Below are 19743 nucleotides of genomic sequence, written 5' to 3' on the forward strand. Positions count from 1 at the left end.
CTCTGTCTCTAGCTCACGCTGTTCGTGCCTGGGAGCGTTTGATGGGAATATGTCGAGGGAGCTTAACGCTGTCTCTATCACATGCTGGCCCTGCCCTGGGAGCATTTGATGGGACAGTGTTGAGGGAGCTGAACACGGTCTCTGTCTCATGCTGGCCCTGCCCTGGGAGCGTTTGATGGGACAGTGTCGAGGGAGCTTGATGCTGTCTCTATCTCATGCTGGCCCTGCCCTGGGTGCGTTTGATGGGACAGTGTCGAGGGAGCTTAACAGTGTCTCTATCACATGCTGGCCCTGCTCTGGGAGCGTTTGATGGGACAGCGTCGAGGGAGATTAACTCTGTCTCTATCTGAAGCTGGCCCTGCCCTAGGAGCGTTTGAAGGGACAGTGTTGAGAGAGCTTAACTCTGTTTCTATTTCACGCTGTTCGTGCCTGGGAGCGTTTGATGGGATAGTGTCGAGCGAGCTTAACACTGTCTCTATCTCATGCTGGCCCTTCCCTGGGAGCTTTTGATGGGACAAAAGGGTGCTTAACTCTGTCTCTATCTCGTGGTATTCGTGCCCTGGGAGCGTTTGATGGGATTTTTTCTAGGGTGCTTAACTCTGTCACATCTGAAGCTGGCCCTGCAATGGGAGCGTTTGATGGAACAGTGGCGAGTGAGCTTATCTCTGTCTCTATCTCATGCTGGCCCTGTCCTGGGAGCGTTGGATGGGACCGTTTCGAGGGAGCATAACATTGCCTCTACCTCATGCTGGCCCTGCCCTGGGGGCTTTTCATGGGACAGTGTCAAGGGAGCTTAACTCTGTCTCTATCTCACGCTGTTGGTGCCTGGGAGCGTTTGATGGGACATTGTCGAGGGAGCTTGACTCTGTCTCTATCCCATGCTGGCTCTGCCCTGGGAGCGTTTGATGGGACAGTGTCGAGGGAGCTTAACTCTGTCTCTATCTCGTGCTGGCCCTGCCCTGGGAACAATTGATGGGACAGTGTCGAGAGAGCTTAACTCTGTCTCTTTCTCACGCTGTTCGTGCCTGGGAGCGATGGATGCGAAAATGTCAAGGGAGCTTAACACTCTCTCTATCACATACTGGTAATGTCCTGGGAGCATTTGATGGGACAGTGTTGAGGGAAATTTACACTGTCTCTATCTCACTCTGGTCCTGCCCTTCGAGCATTTGATGGGACAGTGTTGAGGGAGCTTGACGCTGTCCCTATCTCATGCTGGCCCTGCCCTGGGGGTGGTTGATGGGACAGTGTCAAGGGAGCATAACACTGTCTCTATCTCATGCTGACCCTGCACTGGGAATGTTTGATGGGACAGTGTCGAGGGAGCTTAACTCTGTCTCTATCACATGCTGGCCCTGCCCTGGGAGGAATTCACAGAATCACAGAATCTACAGTGCAGATAGAGGCCATTTCGGCCCATCGAGCCTGCACCGACACATATCCCACCCTATCCCTGTAACCCCACGAATTTAATCCCCTAACACTAAGGGTCAATTTATCATAGCCAAATCAACCTAACCTGCACATCTTTGGACTGTGGGAGGAAACCGGAGCACCCGGAGGAAACCCACGCAGACACAGGGAGAATGTGCAAACTCCACACAGACAGTCGCCCGAGGCCAGATTTGAACCCGGGTCCCTGGTGCTGTGAGGCAACAGGGCTAACCACTATGTTACAATTGATGGGTGTAGGAATTAATAGCGGGGTTGGGGTTATTGTCTCTGGCCAGTCAGAAGCCTCTGAGCTGCTCCAGGGACCCCCGTGCGGTTTCAAAGCGCTCCGCTATTCCTGGTTCTGACCACCGGACTTATTCGGTAGCGATGTAAACAGAAAAACACCGAGACTCGTGGTTGGGTGCAAAACAGACCAGCATTTATTGAAACAAAAAGAAGGAAACAAATTGAAAATGAACGATACAGCACACTTATGCTGAAATACAGCACTTCACTTAACACAGTACTCTTCTTGTCCACTAAAGCACTCGTTTACTTAATAGAACACTGTTGCTTAAATGCAGCACTTTACTTCTTAGTACAACACTGTTACTTAGATACAGCACTTTTTAAATACAGCTACTTAGTGTCCACTGAAGCACCTTTTCAGCTTAGTGCAACACCCTTTTAATAGCACTTTCAATACAGAACTATTAGTGTTCACTACAGCACTTCTCTGCTAGTACAACACTGTTACTTAAATAACACTTTTAATACAGAACTCTTAGTGTTCACTACAGCACTTCTCTGCTAGTGCAACACTGTTACTTAAATAACACTTTTAATACAGAACTCTTAGTGTTCACTACAGCACTTCTCTGCTAGTACAACACTGTTACTTACATAACACTTTTAATACAGAACTCTTAGTGTTCACTACAGCACTTCTCTGCTAGTGCAACACTGTTACTTAGATAACATTTTTAATACAGAACTCTTAGTGTTCGCTACAACACTTCACTGCTTAGTGCAACATCCCTTTAATAGCACTTTCAATACAGAACTCTTAGTGTTCACTACAGCACTTTTCTGCTAGTGCAACACTGTTACTTAAATAGGGGAGGAGCAAAATGGACACAACGAGGGAAAATTTGACTAAAATTACAGTTCTAACAAAATTCCCCTTAATTCCCACCCCTATACCTATTCTAAATTGCCTTGTAATGGGCCAGAAAAGGTATGCTCACCAATGAAAATGCCTGCTCCGTGTCCCCTGCAGTCTATGATCTTCACTGCCCCGAAGTAGAGAACACCCCAGTATTTAAAAGTAAACTGCTGGTATTCCATTCCTTTAGGCAGGCTTCTGAGCTGTTCTTCTGTAGGCAGAGCATGGAGGCGAGGCGGCAGAGAGAGAGATCACTTCCTGAGAAGTTCTCTTATACCCCATTTGGGGCCGAAACCCTCCTGCCAGAATCCAGATGCATCTGGGCTAAACAAAAGGGATCCGATGTCCCCATTAAACTGTGATGGCTTTTGGATGAATTACCCATTTATCATGATGGGTTTGTGAATGTATTCCCATTCATCATACTGGGTTTGAATAGAGCTCTCTTGGTTTGAAAAAAAGCATGTCTATTTCCTTAATTGCTTGAGAAAACAGCCTTGGAGGTTAGTGTAAACAAAAGTCATTGTCCTGTGGTCAAACTGAAACCGCAGTCTCAAGTGGTTAATCCTTTGTGTAAACATTGTAGCAGTTTCTGTAAACAAACATCGATTGTCTCTGCAGGGAGGGAAACTCCCTGAACTACCTTTGATTGGCAGTTTAGTCAGCCATCTTTGATCTTCCCTTTTTATATGCACACAGTCTGTGTCCTGCCACGAGGTCGGGCAGCCATCTTTGATTATCCCTTTTTCACAGACACAACAGGCTACCTTTTCAAGTCCTTTTTGTCTTCTGCCACGAGGTCTGATGGCCATTTTGATCCCTGGATTTTAAAGGTATATTACCCAGGTATTCTTTAATCAAAAATCAATCTTTGGAACTGTAGGAAAATTCTGAAATTATTGCAAAATCCTTACATGGGCCAGTGTCGAGGAACATTAACTCTGTCTCTATCTCTTGCTGTTGGTGCCTGGGAGCGTTTGATGGGACAGTGTCGAAGGAGCTTAACACTGTCTCTATCTCATGCTGGCCCTGCCCTGGGGGCATTTGATGGGAATGTGCTGAGGGTGCTTATCTCTGTCACATCTGAAGCTGGCCCTGCCCTGGGAGCGTCTGACAGGACAGTGTCGAGACTGCTTAACTCTGTCTCTATCTCGTGCTGGCCCTGCCCTGGGAGCGTTTGAATGGACAGTGTCGAGGGAGCTTAACTCAGTCTCTGTCACATGCTGGCTCTGCCCTTGGAGCTTTTGATGGGACAGTGTCGAGGGAAAATTACACTGTCTCTATCTCATGCTGGCCCTGCCCTGGGAGCGTTTGATGAGGCAGTGTTGAGGGACCTTAACTCTGTCTCTATCTTGTGCTGATCGTGCCCTGGGAGCATTTGATGGGACAGTGTCGAGGGTGGTTAACTCTGTCACATCTGAAGCTGGCCCTGCCCTGGGAACATTTGATGGGACAGTGTCGAGTGAGCGTAACTCTGTCTCTAGCTCACGCTGTTCGTGCCTGGGAGCATTTGATGGGACAGTGTCGAGGGAGCTTAACTCTGTCTCTATCTCATGCTGGCCCTGCCCTGGGAGCGTTTGATGGCACAGTGTCAAGGGAGCTTATCTCTGTCTCTATCTCATGCTGGCCCTGCCCTGGGAGCTGTTGATGGGACATTGTCGAGGGAGCTTGACTCTGTCTCTATCCCATGCTGGCTCTGCCCTGGGAGCGTTTGATGGGACAGTGTCGAGGGAGCTTAACTCTGTCTCTATCTCATGCTGGCCCTGCCCTGGGAACAATTGATGGGACAGTGTCGAGAGAGCTTAACTCTGTCTCTATCTCACGCTGTTCGTGCCTGGGAGCGATGGATGGGAAAATGTCAAGGGAGCTTAACACGCTCTCTATCACATACTGGTAATGTCCTGGGAGCATTTGATGGGACAGTGTTGAGGGAAATTTACACTGTCTCTATCTCATGCTGGCCCTGCCCTGGGAGCGGTTGATGGGACGGTGTCAAGGGAGCTTGACGCTGTCCCTATCTCATGTTGGCCCTGCCCTGGGAGCGGTTGATGGGACAGTGTCAAGGGAGCATAACACTGTCTCTATCTCATGCTGACCCTGCACTGGGAATGTTTGATGGGACAGCGTCGAGGGAGCTTAACTCTGTCTCTATCTAATGCTGGCTTTGCCCTGAGAGTGTTTGATGGGACAGAGTCGAGGGACCTTAACTATGTCTCTGTCATAGAGTCATAGAGTCGTAGAGTTATACAGCACAGATAGAGGCCCTTCCGCCAATCGTGTCTGCGCTGACCATCAATCCCTGTCCAGTCTAATCCCATTTTCCAGCATTTGTTCCATAGCCTTGTATGCAATGGCATTTCAAGTGCTCATCCAAATGCTTCTTGAATGTTATGAGGGTTCCTGCCTCTACCACCCTTTCAGGCAGTGAGTTCCAGATTCCAACCACCCTCTGGGTGAAAAAGTTCCTCCTCAAATCCCCTCTAAACCTCCTGCCCCTTACCTTGAATCTATGCCCCCTTGTTATTGACCCCCCTACTAAGGGGAAAAGTTCCTCTTTATCTACCCTATCTATGCCCCTCATCATTTTGTACACCTCAATCAGGTCCCCCCTCAGCCTTCTTTGCTCCAAGGAAAACAACCCCAGCCTGTTTAGTCTTTCTTCATAGCTGAGGCGCTCCATCCCAGGTAACATCCTGGTGAATCTTCTCTGCACCCTCTCCAAAGCAATCACATCCTTCCTATAGTGAGGCGACCAGAACTGCACACAGTACTCCAGCTGTGGCCTCACCAGCATTTTGTACAGCTCCATCATAACCTCCCTGCTCTTATATTCTATGCCTCGGCTAATGAAGGCCCTGCCCTGGGAGGAATTGATGGGTGTAGGAATTAATAGCGGGGTTGGGGTTATTGTCTCTGGCCAGTCAGATGCCTCTGAGCTGCTCCAGGGACCCCTGTGTGGTTTCAAAGTGCTCCCCTATTCCTGGTTCTGACCGCCGGACTTATTCGGTAGCGATGTAGACAGAAAAACACCGAGACTTGTGGTTGGGTGCAAAACAGACCAGCATTTATTGAAACAAAAAGAAGGAAACAAATTGAAAATAAATGATACAGCACACTTATGCTGAAATAAAGCACTTCACTTAACACAGTACACTTCTTGTCCACTAAAGCACTCGTTTACTTAATAGAACACAGTTCCTTAAATGCAGCACTTTACTTCTTAGTACAACACTGTTACTTAGATACAGCACTTTCTAAATACAGCTACTTAGTGTCCACTGAAGCACCTTTTCTGCTTAGTGCAACACCCTTTTAATAACACTTTTAATACAGAACTCTTAGTGTTCACTACAGCACTTCTCTGCTAGTACAACACTGTTACTTAAATAACACTTTTAATACAGAACTCTTAGTGTTCACTACAGCACTTCTCTGCTAGTGCAACACTGTTACTTAAATAACTTTTTTAATACAGAACTCTTAGTGTTCACTACAGCACTTCACTGCTTAGTGCAACACCCCTTTAATAGCACTTTCAGTACAGAACTCTTAGTATTCAGTACAGCAGTTTTCTGCTAGTGCAACACTGTTACTTAAATAGGGGAGGAGAAAAATGGACAGAACGGGGGAAAATTTGACTAAAATTACAGCTCTAACAAAATTCCCCTTAATTCCCACCCCTATACCTATTCTAAGTTGCCTTGTAATGGGCCAGAAAAGGTATGCTCACCAATGAAAACGCCTGCTCCGTGTCCCCTGCAGTCTATGATCTTCACTGCCCCGAAGTAGAGAGCACCCAAGTATTTAAAAGTAAACTGCTGGTATTCCACTCCTTTAGGCAGGCTTCTGAGCTGTTCTTCTGTTGGCAGAGAACGGAGGCGAGGCGGCAGAGAGAGAGATCACTTCCTGAGAAGCTCTCTTATACCCCATTTGGGGCCGAAACCTTCCCGCCCAAATCCAGATGCATCTGGGCTAAACAAAAGGGATCCGATGTCCCCATTAAACTGTGATGGGTTTTGGATGAATTACCCATTTATCGTGATGGGTTTGTGAATGTATTCCCATTCATCATACTGAGTTTGAATAGAGCTGTCTTGGTTTGAAAAAAAGCATGTCTATTTCCTTAATTGCTTGAGTAAACAGCCTTGGAGGTTAGTGTAAACAAAAGTAATTGTCCTGTGGTCAAACTGAAACTGCAGTCTCAAGTGGTTAATCCTTTGTGTAAATATTGTAGCAGTTTCTGTAAACAAACATCAATTGTCTCTGCAGGGAGGGAAACTCCCTGAACTGCCTTTGATTGGCAGTTTAGTCAGCCATCTTTGATCTTCCCTTTTTATATGCACACAGTCTGTGTTCTGCCACGAGGTCGGGCAACCATCTTTGAATACCCCTTTTTCACAGACACATCAGGCCTTTTTGTCTTCTGCCACGAGGTCTGACGGCCATTTTGATCCCTGGATTTTAAAGGTATATTACCCAGGTATTCTTTAATCAAAAATCAATCCTCGGAACTGTAGGAAATTTCAAAATTATTGCAAAATCCTTACAGTCCCCCATCGGATACTAAAACTTGCTTGTAGTATCCTGGCCAAAGGTAAGCAATAATTTCTGTCCCCCCACAAACAACCTTCCCTTATTCTTATCTACATCTATCTTCAATCCCCTGACACCTCCATCTCCCCTGCCCAGAGGGAATCGCAGTACCCAGTAGGCATCTATCGACAGAAAACAAGATTAATTAAATAACCAATGCCCCTGCACCACTCGTATTTACAATAATTCAAGCATGGAGGGGGTCCGACGCCCCTGCACCACTTGTAACATAATTTTAACATGATACAACATCTTTAATGGGATTGTCACCCAGCCAACATATCTGCTAAAATACACATGGAAGACAATGAGCTTCCCCCCTTTTTTTTTTATTACAATGCAATTGCCTGGCACTTTATTAAATGGCACTATTCTTCAGCCATACATGTATTTTAAATTTTCACCATCTGCAAGCACAACAATTCCTAGGCATATGCAATTTGTTCCCTTAACTCCAAACAAGCAGTAAAATAATTAACAAGACATTTTGTAAATTCTTAATCTTAAATTGAATTGCCAGTAACAGTTTAAATGTTGTGAGCATCTGTCTCCTGCAGACCCCTTCCTTCGCGGGCTGGGAGTGCTCCTTCCTCGAGCACTCATCGACACGTTGGTCCTCTGTGCCTTCCGGAACTCTGAAAAAGACAAAAAAAATCTCGCCAGGTCCCCTGGCTTGGGGGGGGGGGGGGGCGGGTATAACCAGGTCCTGTGACCTTGATTCACAATACAATTCCGGAACGGTACCATACTTAAAACTTATACACTAATAATACCACTACTGAATTGCAATACAAAAAATTAAAATTAACACGTTCTACCTTAATCCCTCTATACACATTACTTGGAAGTACGCTACTTAAACTATATACATCAGCCTAATCCCTGGTTGGGCTGCCACAGGCTTCTCCCTGTGGCATGGCTGGAATGATTCCACCTTCTAGTCCCTCGCAGCTTATGGCTGCTCGTTGGGGACTTCCGCCTTTTGGCTTCTCCCTGACTCGGGAGGCCACCCTATTCCACTGGAAAGTGGGTGACCATACTTTCCTGGGCTGGGGTACCCGAAGAGATCTCCTAGGGAGTGCCGCCGGTGGGGCTACCCTGGTGAGCAGACCCTTAGCTCGGGTCACACTCCCTGCTGGCTGGGGACCTACTCCTTCAGGTCCCTCCCTTCCCAAACCTGGGCTGAGGACAGGCAATCCCTTGCCACTGGCTGCCGGTGGCTGAGAGCCTTCCCCTTCAGGTCTAAAACCTGGTTCAGGCTCCCCCCCCGGGGTCCCACAGGAGAGGGGGAATCGCTCAGGCCAAGTGCTGGGGAGCTTCTCCTCTCATACACGCGACTGCGCCTGCGTGAGCAGTCTGTGTGTGCATACGCGCTGCAGGCTGGGGATTTCTAATCTCAGGTACAATCCCAGCTGTCTGCTTCCCTGCCCCTTGCTTAAACAAACTGCATTGTTTGATATAACTGGCTGCCTGCCAGTAATCCTGTTCAAAATCTATTTCTCTTACCAGGGCGGCCTCAAAGGTGGAGTCTGGGGCTTGGACCTGCTTTTGGTCCGGGGCCAAAACTATCCCCTGTGTGCCTTCCTTATCCTGGATTACTGCTACCGGACCTGCTCTACAGGGGTCCCAGAACTCTCCTTCCCTGTTCCCCCGTTTAAACAGCTCGCACTGGTCATGAATGGCTCCTCCCCTAACACAAGCCACAGCACCTGCCTGTGCAGCCTGTGAGCTTGTGCCCGCTGCGGGCTGGGGATTTCTGTCCTCAGGTTCACTCCCAGCTGCCTGTTTCCCTGTGGGTCCCATTAAGTTAAATGGGACCTGGTTAGACCGGGGTGAATTGGTCAGGTCTTCCGAGTGGACCACCATGCACCATCTTCACCCCCATCTCAACATAGGGCCTGCTCCCCTCAGCATTTTCGCGGGGACACAGGTCAATAGGCTGCGCTGGCTCTAGTCATTGCTGGGAGAGGGGTGGGGCAGACGGGGTCAAAGCACCGGTGGTGGCTGCTACTCTCCCCTGACCAGTCAGAAGAGACTGTGGGGACTGTAAAAATGATTTAATTGCTGCGAGAGGGAGGTCTGGCCCTGCCTTTTGGGCTGGGGCTGTGGGATCGTTTCCCTTGTCCTTCCAGGGATTTTTACAGTCTTTTCTCCAGTGACCGTCTTTCCCGTACCCGTAGCAATTTAACCTAGCCTGAGAGGGCCGGTTCCCCTCCTGGTGCCATTCTTTCTTACTCTGGCTTCCAGGTTTAACCTCATGGACTCTTCCCTTGGGTTAGGGAGCCTCGATACCCCTCATGTTCCTGAAGGCTACTGTGAGCCGGCGGATCACCGCTTCTTCGGTGGTCTGGGGGTTTTGGGGGTCAAACCAAGCCACGACCTGTGCTTGGATCTGGGGTAGGCGGTTTGTCATGAGGCACCGGAGCCAGTGAGTCAATTGGACTGGGTCCAGTGCTGCCCACCCTGGCATTCCCGGGCATGCGCTCCGGTAGACTGGCCACAGCCTGTCTGCGAATGCCTGCGGGGACTCCCCTGGGAGCTGCACCGTTCTTTCCACCCGAGCGAACGGGCTACCATCATTGAGTCCCATGGCCTCTAATACCTCATTCTTGAGACCCTCATAATCCCTCTGCCCTCTTTTGCACTCGCCAGATAGGGCCTGGAGGAGATCACCTGCCAGGGAAAACAGCAGCATTTTTGCTTGTTCTGCATCATCGCCGTCATTTACACAAGCTGCTTGCTCTATCTCCCTGAAGTGCAGAGAGGGGTCTCCCTTTTTAGTGAGCTTGGGGATGTGGCTAACCATGTCCCTGAGCTGGCCCCTGGGTCCTCGTCATCAACGGGCAGACCATACCTCCGTTGTCGGAGGGGGTACACTGGTCCTGGTCCCGGCCTATCTAGCGGGGCCTGCTGTGCTTCCTCTACCACCTCATCCTCCATCCCCCTTTGCTGCCAGAGCTCCTGAAAGCTCGGAGCTCTGGGTGGCAGTCATGGGACCTCTGATCCCCTGACTAACCTTTCCCTGGGTGTTGTCTGTGGGATGGTTTTACTTAGGTTGCCAGTAAAATCCAGCTGACCTGCCTTCGGGATGATCAGACATATCATCCCTTTTGCTCTTTTTAAAGCCATATTCAGGCTTTCTATCTCTGCTCTACAGGGGCCATGATCTGCTTCCTCAAACCTTTGCTCACAGGCCAGCTTATATGCTGCCTTTACCTCCCTAACCTTTTCCTCCTGCTCTTTTATTTCTTGCATGAGGCGAGCGTTCTCCTCCCACACCCTCATCTCATTGTTTTTGGCCTCTGCAACTAGGTACTTCAGGTACTCTGACTCGTGCCTCGTGTGGCTTTTGCCCTCACTAAACTGGACCACTAGGCGCTCTACCTTGGCCTGGTATTCTTCAACCTCCCTTTCCCTGTCCCAACTCTCTGCTCTGGCTTCCCTAAGCCTGCGGGTAACCTCCCCAAGCCTACGGGAACCTAACCACAAACAAACCAGTGGGATAAAAAGAAACCCAATAACTGCTGCTCTCTCCAGACTCAAACCACCGTCTGCTACATCGCACACCGTTGCCGACGGTCCTGCCACGGTTGCCATTTTGTAGGAATTAATAGCGGGGTTGGGGTTATTGTCTCTGGCCAGTCAGAAGCCTCTGAGCTGCTCCAGGGACCGCCGTGCGGTTTTGAAGCGCTCCCCTATTCCTGATTCCGACCGCCGGACTTATTCGGTAGCGATGTAGACAGAAAAACACCGAGACTCGTGGTTGGGTGCAAAACAGACCAGCATTTATTGAAACAAAAAGAAGGAAACAAATTGAAAATAAACGATACAGCACACTTATGCTGAAATACAGCACTTCACTTAACACAGTACACTTCTTGCCCACAAAAGCACTCGTTTACTTAATAGAACACTGTTGCTTAAATGCAGCACTTTACTTCTTAGTACAACACTGTTACTTAGATACAGCACTTTCTAAATACAGCTACTTAGTGTCCACTGAAGCACCTTTTCAGCTTAGTGCAACACTCTTTTTAATAGCACTTTCAATACAGAACTATTAGTGTTCACTACAGCACTTCTCTGCTAGTGCAACACTGTTACTTAAATAGCACTTTTAATGCAGAACTCTTAGTGTTCACTACAGCACTTCACTGCTTAGTGCAACACCCCTTTAATAGCACTTTCAATACAGAACTCTTAGGGTTCACTACAGCACTTTTCTGCTAGTGCAACACTGTTACTTAAATAGGGGAGGAGAAAAACAGACACAACGAGGAAAAATTTGACTAAAGTTACAGTTCTAACAAAATTCCCCTTAATTCCCACCCCTATTCTAAGTTGCCTTGTAATGGGCCAGAAAAGGTATGCTCACCAATGAAAACGCCTGCTCCGTGCCCCCTGTGGTCTATGATCTTCACTGCCCCGAAGTAGCGAACACCCCAGTATTTAAAAGTAAACTGCTGGTATTCCACTCCTTTAGGCAGGCTTCTGAGCTGTTCTTCTGTAGGCAGAGCAAGGAGGCGAGGCGGCAGAGAGAGAGATCACTTCCTGAGAAGCTATCTCATACCCCATTTGGGGCCGAAACCTTCCCATCCAAATCCAGATGCATCTGGGCTAAACAAAAGGGATCCGATTTCCCCATTAAACTGTGATGGGTTTTGGATGAATTACCCATTTATCGTGATGGGTTTGTGAATGTATTCCCATTCATCATACTGGGTTTGAATAGAGCTGTCTTTGTTTGAAAAAAGCATGTCTATTTCCTTAATTGCTTGAGTAAACAGCCTTGGAGGTTAGTGTAAACAAAAGTCATTGTCCTGTGGTCAAACTGAAACCGCAGTCTCAAGTGGTTAATCCTTTGTGTAAACTTTGTAGCAGTTTCTGTTTTTGATTGGCAGTTTAGTCAGCCATCTTTGATCTTCCCTTTTTATATGCACACAGTCTGAGTCCTGACACGAGGTCGGGCAGCCATCTTTGATTATCCCTTTTTCACAGACACAACAGGCTGCCTTTTCAGGTCCTTTTTGTCTTCTGCCACAAGGTCTGACGGTCATTTTGATCCCTGGATTTTAAAGGTATATTACCCAGGTATTCTTTAATCAAAAATCAATCTTCGGAACTGTAGGAAAATTCTGAAATTATTGCAAAATCCTTACATGGGCCAGTGTCGAGGAACCTTAACTCTGTCTCTGGCAGGGGGCTAGAAACCTATGTAGTGAAATAGAGGAAAGTGAAAGGCAGACAGAAATAAATGGTAAAAGGGTGAGGAACAAAAAACAAAGGGCCAAACTAATTCATAAAAAATGTGAGCATAAAAAAAGCCTGAGGGTTTTATACCTTAATGCGAGAAGCATCAGGAACAAGGTAGATGAATTAGCTGTGGAAATAGAGGTTAATAATTATGATCTAATTGGGATTACGGAAACATGGTTGCAGGGTGAGCAGGGCTGGGAGCTTAACATACAGGGGTATTCAGTATTTAGGAAGGATCGACAAAAAAGAAAGGGAGGAGGGGTAGCATTGCTAGTAAAAGAGGGGATAAATGCAATTGAAAAGAAGGATATTAACTCAGTTAATACAGAATCTATATGGGTGGAGCTAAGAAATAGCGAGGGGCGAAAAACATTAATAGGAGTGGTATATAGGCCTCCAAATAGTAAAATAGAGGTTAGGGAGGGCATCACGAGGGAAATTAGAGAAGCGTGCAATAAGAGCACAGCTGTCATCATAGGTGACTTTAACTTACATATAGATTGGACTAGCCTAATCAGTAAAAATAATGAGGAGGAGGAATTCCTTGAGTGTTTAAGGGATGGTTATCTGGATCAATATGTCGAGGAACCAACTCGGGAACAGGCTATATTGGACTGGGTACTGTGCAATGAGAAGGGACTAATCAGTAATCTTGTTGTACGGGGACCCTTGGGTCAGAGCGATCATAACATGATCGATTTCTCACTCGAAATGGAGAGCGAAGAAATTGACTCAGAGACTAAGGTCCTGAATTTAAACAAGGGGAATTATGATGCCATGAGACGGGAACTGAGTAGGTCTGATTGGACAACGTTCCTGGGAGGACTGGAGGTAGATAAACAATGGCAAACATTTAAAGATAGAATGACAAAATTGCAAAAATTGTTTATACCAATCTGGCATAAAAGGAAATCTAAAAAGGTGACTCAACCGTGGATAACAGGGGAAATTAGAGACAGCATAAAATCCAAAGATAGGGCGTATAAAATAGCCAAAAAAAGCGCCAGAGCGGAAGATTGGGAACAGTTTAAGATAGAGCAAAGGAGGGCAAAGGGCATGATCAAGAGGGGCAAAATAGCTTACGAAAACAAGCTGGCGGAAAATATAAAAACTAACTCCAAAAGCTTTTATAAATATATCAAAAGGAAAAGACTGGTGAAAACCAAAGTTGGTCCATTGCAGTCAGATACGGGGGAATATATAATGGGAAATAAGGAAATGGCAGATCAACTAAATGCATACTTTGGGTCAGTCTTTACGAAGGAAGACACAAAAAACCTCCCTGGGATATCGGGAAAAATAGGGACATTGGCAAAGGAGGAACTGACGCAAATCAATATCTCTAAGGATATGGTGTTAAGGAAGCTAAAGGGATTGAAGGTGGACAAATCCCCAGGGCCTGATAACATGCATCCTAGGGTACTGAAGGAGGTGGCCCTAGAGATAGCGGATGCACTAAGGATGATTTTTCAGAATTCATTAGACTCGGGAACAGTGCCGATGGATTGGAGGGTAGCTAACGTTACCCCACTATTCAAAAAGGGGGGTAGGGAAAAAGCAGGTAATTACAGACCTGTAAGCCTTACATCAGTTGTGGGCAAAATGCTGGAGTCCATCATTAAGGATGAAATAGCGGAGCACTTAGCAAATGGGGACAGGATAGGACAGAGTCAACATGGATTTACAAAGGGTAAATCGTGCTTGACTAATCTATTGGAATTTTTTGAGGGAGTAACTGGTAGAATAGATGGGGGAGAGCCAGTAGATGTGGTGTACCTGGACTTCCAAAAGGCCTTCGATAAGGTCCCACATAAAAGATTAGCATGGAAAATTGAGGCTCATGGGATAAAGGGGAAAGTTTTGGCGTGGATAGGGAACTGGCTGTCAGATAGAAAACAGAGAGTTGGAATAAACGGCTCATTTTCTGAATGGCAGGCAGTAACAAGTGGGGTACCACAGGGATCTGTCCTGGGCCCCCAGCTGTTCACAATTTACATTAATGACCTGGATCAGGGAGTCGGATGCAGCATTTCCAAATTTGCAGACGACACTAAACTAGGAGGGGGGGTGGGCTCAGAGGAAGAGACCAGGAAGCTCCAGAGCGATTTGGACAGACTGGGCGATTGGGCAGATAAATGGCAGATGCACTATAATGTGGACAAGTGCGAAGTTATCCACCTTGGGTGCAGGAACGGGAGGGCAAATTATTATTTAAATGGCAATAGATTGGGAGAGGGGGAAGTACAGAGAGACCTGGGTGTTCTTGTACACCAGTCACTGAAGGCGAGCATGCAGGTGCAACAGGCGGTCAAGAAGGCAAACGGTATGCTGGCCTTCATAGCAAAAGGGTTAGAATACAGGAACAGGGATACCTTGCTGCAGCTGTACAGGGCACTGGTGAGACCACACCTCGAGTACTGTGTACAGTTTTGGTCGCCTCATCTGAGGAAGGATGTTCTTGCCATGGAGGGGGTGCAGCGGCGATTCACCAGGCTGATACCAGGAATGGCGGGAATGACCTATGAGGAGAGACTATGTAGTTTAGGGATGTACACACTGGAGTTTAGAAGATTGAGAGGGGACCTCATAGAAGTGTATAAAATTCTGACAGGTCTAGACAGACTGGATGCAGAAGGAATGTTTCCCTTGGCGGGTGAGAACAGAACTAGAGGACATAATTTAAGGATAAGGGCTAAACCATTTAGGACAGAGATGAGGGGGAATTTCTTCACTCAGAGAGTGGTGAACCTGTGGAACTCATTGCCACAGAGGGCAGTGTACGCCAGCTCATTAAATATATTTAAGAGGGAATTAGATATATTTCTACGGGCAAAAGGGGTTAAGGGTTACGGAGAGAAGGCGGGGACGGGATACTGAATTAAAGGATCAGCCATGATCTCATCGAATGGCGGAGCAGGCACGAAGGGCCGAATGGCCTACTCCTGCTCCTATCTTCTATGTATCTATGTATCTCTTGCTGTTGGTGCCTGGGAGCGTTTGATGGGACAGTGTCGAAGGAGCTTAACACTGTCTCTATCTCATGCTGGCCCTGCCCTGGGGGCATTTGATGGGACTGTGCTGAGGGTGCTTATCTCTGTCACATCTGAAGCTGGCCGTGCCCTGGGAGCATTTGATGGGACAGTATCGAGTGAGCTTATCTCTGTCTCTATCTCACACTGTTCCTGCCTTTGCAGCATTTCATGAGACAATGTCGAGGGAGCTTACCACTGTCTCTTTCACATTCTGGCCCTGTCCTGAGAGCATTGGATGGGACAGTGTCGAGGGAGCTTAACTCTGTCTCTATCTCATGCTGTTGGTGCCTGGGAGCATTTGATGGGACAGTGTCAAAGGAGATTAACTCTGTTTCAATCTGAAGTTGGCCCTGCCCTGGGAGCGTTTGATGGGACGGTGTCGAGGGAGCGTTACACTGTCTCTATCTCATGCTGGCTCTGCCCTGGAAGCGTTTGATGGGACAGTGTCGAGGGTGCTTAACTCTGTCTCTATCTCATGCTGGCCCTGCCCTGGGAGCTTTTGATGGGACAGTGTCGAGGGAGCTTATCTCTGTCTCTATCTCACGCTGTTCCTGCCTGACGGCGTTTCATGAGACAATGTCGAGGGAGCTTAACACTGTCTCTACCACATTCTGACCATATCCTGGGAGCATTGGATGGGACAGTGTCGAGGGAGCTTTACACTGTCCTTATCTCATGCTGGCCCTGTCCTAGGAGCGGTTGATGGGACAGTGTTGAGGAAGCTTAACATTGCCTCTATCTCATGCTGTTGGTGCCTGGGAGCGTTTGATGGGACAGTATCGAGGGAGCTTGACGCTGTCTCTATCACATGCAGGCCCTGTCCTGAGAGCGTTGGATGGGACCGTTTCGAGGGAGCTTAACACGGTCTCTACCTCATGCTGGCCCTGCCCTGGTGGTATTTGATAGGACAGTGTCAAGGGAGCTTAACTCTGTCTCTATCTCACGCTGTTTGTGCCTGGGAGCGGTTGATGGGACATTTTCGAGAGAGATTACTTCTGTCTCCATCTCGTGCTGGCCCTGCCCTGGGAGCGTTTGATGGGACAGTGTCGAGGGAGCTTTACACTGTCTCTATCACATGCTGGCCCTGTCCTGGGAGCGTTTGATGGGACAGTGCCGAGGGAGCTTAACTCTGTCTCTATCTCACGCTGTTCCTGCCTGGCGGCGTTTCATGAGACAATGTCAAGGGAGCTTAACACTGTCTCTATCACATTCTGGCCATGTCCTGGGAGCATTGGATGGGACATTGTTGAGGGAGCTTTACACTGTCCCTATCTATTGCTGGCCCTGCCCTGGGAGCGTTTGATGGGACAGTGTCGAGGGAGCTTAACTCTGTCTCTATCTCGTGCTGGCCCTGCCCTGAGAGCGTTTGATGGGACAGTGTCGAGGGAGCTTGAAGCTGTCAATATCTCATGCTGGCCCTGCCCTAGGAGCGGTTGATGGGACAGTCTCGAGGGAGCATAACACTGTTTCTATCACATGCTGGCCCTGCCCTGGGAGCGTTGGATGGGACAGTGTCGAGGGAGCCTAACTCTGTCTCTATCTCAGGCTAGTCCTGCCCTGGGAACATTTGATGGGACAGTGTCGAGGGAGCTTAACTCTGTCTCTATCTCATGCTGGCTTTGCCCTGAGAGTGTTTGATGGGACAGAGTCGAGGGACCTTAACTCTGTCTCTGTCACATGCTGGCCCTGCCCTGGGAGGATTTGATGGGATTGTGTCGAGGCAGCTTAACTCTCTCTCTATCTCTTGCTGTTGGTGCCTGGGAGCTTTAGATGGGACAGTGTCAAAGGAGCTTAACACTGTCTCTATCTCATGCTAGCCCTGCCCTGGGAGCGTTTGATGGGACAGGGTCGAGGGTGCTTATCTCTGTCACGTCTGAAGCTGGCCCTGCCCTGGGAGCGTTTGATGGGAGTGTCGAGTGAGCTTATCTCTGTCTCTATCTCACGCTGTTCCTGCCTGGTAGCGTTTCATGAGACAATGTTGAGGGAGCTTAACACTGTCTCTATCACATTTTGGCCATGTCCTGGGAGCATTGGATGGGACAGTGTCGAGGGAGCGTTACACTGTCTCTATCTCTTGCTGGCCCTGCCCATGGAGCATTTGATGGGACAGTATCGAGGGAGCTTAACTCTGTTTCTATCTCATGCTGGCCCTGCCCTGGGAGCGTTTGATGGGAGAGTGTCGAGGGAGCTTAACTCCGCCTCTATCTCATGCTGGACCTGCCCTGGGAGCAGTTGATGGAACAGTGTTGAGGGAGCTCAACACTGTCTCTATTACATGCTGGCCCTGTCCTGAGAGCGTTGGATGGGACTGTTTCGAGGGAGCTTATCACTGTCTCTACGTCATGCTGGCCCTGCCCTAGGAGCGTTTGATGGGACAGTGTCGAGCGAGCTTAACCCTGTCTATCTCAGGTTAGTCGTGCCCTTGGGAGCATTTGATGGGACAGTGTCGAGGCAGCTTAACTCTGTCTCTAGCTCATGCTGTTGGTGCCTGGGAGCATTTGATGGGAGAGTGTCGAAGGAGATTAACTCTGTTTCTATCTGAAATTGGCCCTGACCTGGGAGCTTTTGATGGGACGGTGTCGAGGGAGCTTAACACTGTCTCTATCTCATGCTGGCCCTGCCCTGGGAGCGTTTGATGGGACATTGATCCTGAAATTCGGGTCGGGGCTTCCTGCGGGTGCAAGCCTCCGACCTGCACTTACCTAGCACGCCGGCTGTTGAGCTGTGGGCCCTCGTGGGTTTCCGATCCTGGGCCTCCTCCAACTGCCGGCGCACAGTGCTTGTGTATCCCAGGGGCGCAGTTAGTTCGAAGCGTCCCCTGGATTCACGTGGGCCATGGGGAGCCAATCGGAGCAGGGAATGCTTCATTCATAAGTTTGACAGGAAGACCTGTCAAACCTACAAATACTATAAGCCCCAAAACATCACTAAATCTTCAAATAAATTTTTTAAAAAGTCACATTTTTAAAATATACTATAAATTACATGAAATAACTGTTTTAAACAATAATTTAAATTTTTGAAAACATTTATTACACTTTTTAACGGGGCTAAAAATAAACTTACCTTTCTTTAAAGTATTTAAAAATAATAAACCTGTGGAAAAAATGTTTTAATTTTAATTAATTCACCACTTACATTGTAAAAAGCAGGCCTTGCGACTGCTTTTTACACGTCTAACTTCTGGAGACTTAGCCTCCCGGGAAAACCTGCAAAAAAAACGTAAGTTCCATGCGCACGCGCTGCCTCTCCCGCGTACGCATTCGACTTCTGAACCCTTTCTTTCAGGGGAACGGAAGTGCCGGTTTCCCACGCATGCACAGTGCATGCACGAAACTGGCACTTCCATTGGGCTTACGGGTGAGTACCCCGTGCGTACTCACCCGAATTTCTGGGCCAATATCATGGATTTGAGGTTTGCACGATTGAAACTTCTGGATAATCAGCAGAGGCTGTGCTTTCCGCTACATTCCTGAAGGATGATGGTTCTGGTGAAGCCTGCGATCTGTGGAGTTTGAGTGTCATCCCGTACACCATGTGATCAGGAAATATTCCATTCCAGTGTGAGCAAAACACATTGGCCTAGAAATTGAGTTTTGGCGCAGCCAGGGCTTTAGTGCCGGAAGTTAGTGCCGGCGCTAAGTCCCCCTGCGCGCGCCAAAAATTCAGTAGCACCGCGCCCAAACGGCTGCCGGCGCTACTGGAGGGTTTCAGCGCCTCCCAATGGGCGCTAACTGCCCCATTGCGGCGCTGTTCCGGCGCTGCGGCACCCGATGCGGTGCGGCAGGCTGGGGACGTGCAGGCCTCCTCCTCCCGTTAAGGAGGAGCTGGCTGCACCCGGCCGCGGCCCGCGCAAATCAGCTTAAAAATGAGCCCGGCACCTCGGACAAGTGCCGGGCTTGCATCTGTTCCGGTGGGGGGGGGGGGGGGGAGAAGTCCGGGGAGGGAGCTGCGGGCAGGCGGCCGGCGGGAAAGTGGCCGGCCGCCGCGGGGCCTTTAATGCGCCGGCGCAAACTGGAGTAAGGCACCTCTGACAGAACGTTGCTTGCGGCTGCCACAGGCGAGGCGGCCGCAACTCAATTTCGGAGTTCGGGCGGGTTACCATGGCAACCGGGACGCTGCGCACACCGATGACGTCATCGGTGCCGGCGCAGCGCTACCGGTGCAACGCCGATTTAGGGCCCCAGGGAATTTTTAAACTGGCCATAACTCTGGCGCTAGTCCCTCTAGCGCCTCAAAAGCGGCGCTAAGGCAACTGAATTT

General features: G+C 48.6%; 1 pseudogene; it reads left to right on the forward strand.

Moving 5' to 3' along the window:
* The window catches only part of LOC147100474 (ribosomal protein S6 kinase alpha-5 pseudogene), a 53335-nt pseudogene that overhangs the window by 33110 nt on the left and 482 nt on the right, over positions 1–19743 (forward strand).

Source organism: Somniosus microcephalus, chromosome 25, assembly GCF_052327205.1.
Source record: "Somniosus microcephalus isolate GS21.2 chromosome 25, FLI_Smic_1.0, whole genome shotgun sequence".
Classification (NCBI taxonomy): domain Eukaryota; kingdom Metazoa; phylum Chordata; class Chondrichthyes; order Squaliformes; family Somniosidae; genus Somniosus; species Somniosus microcephalus.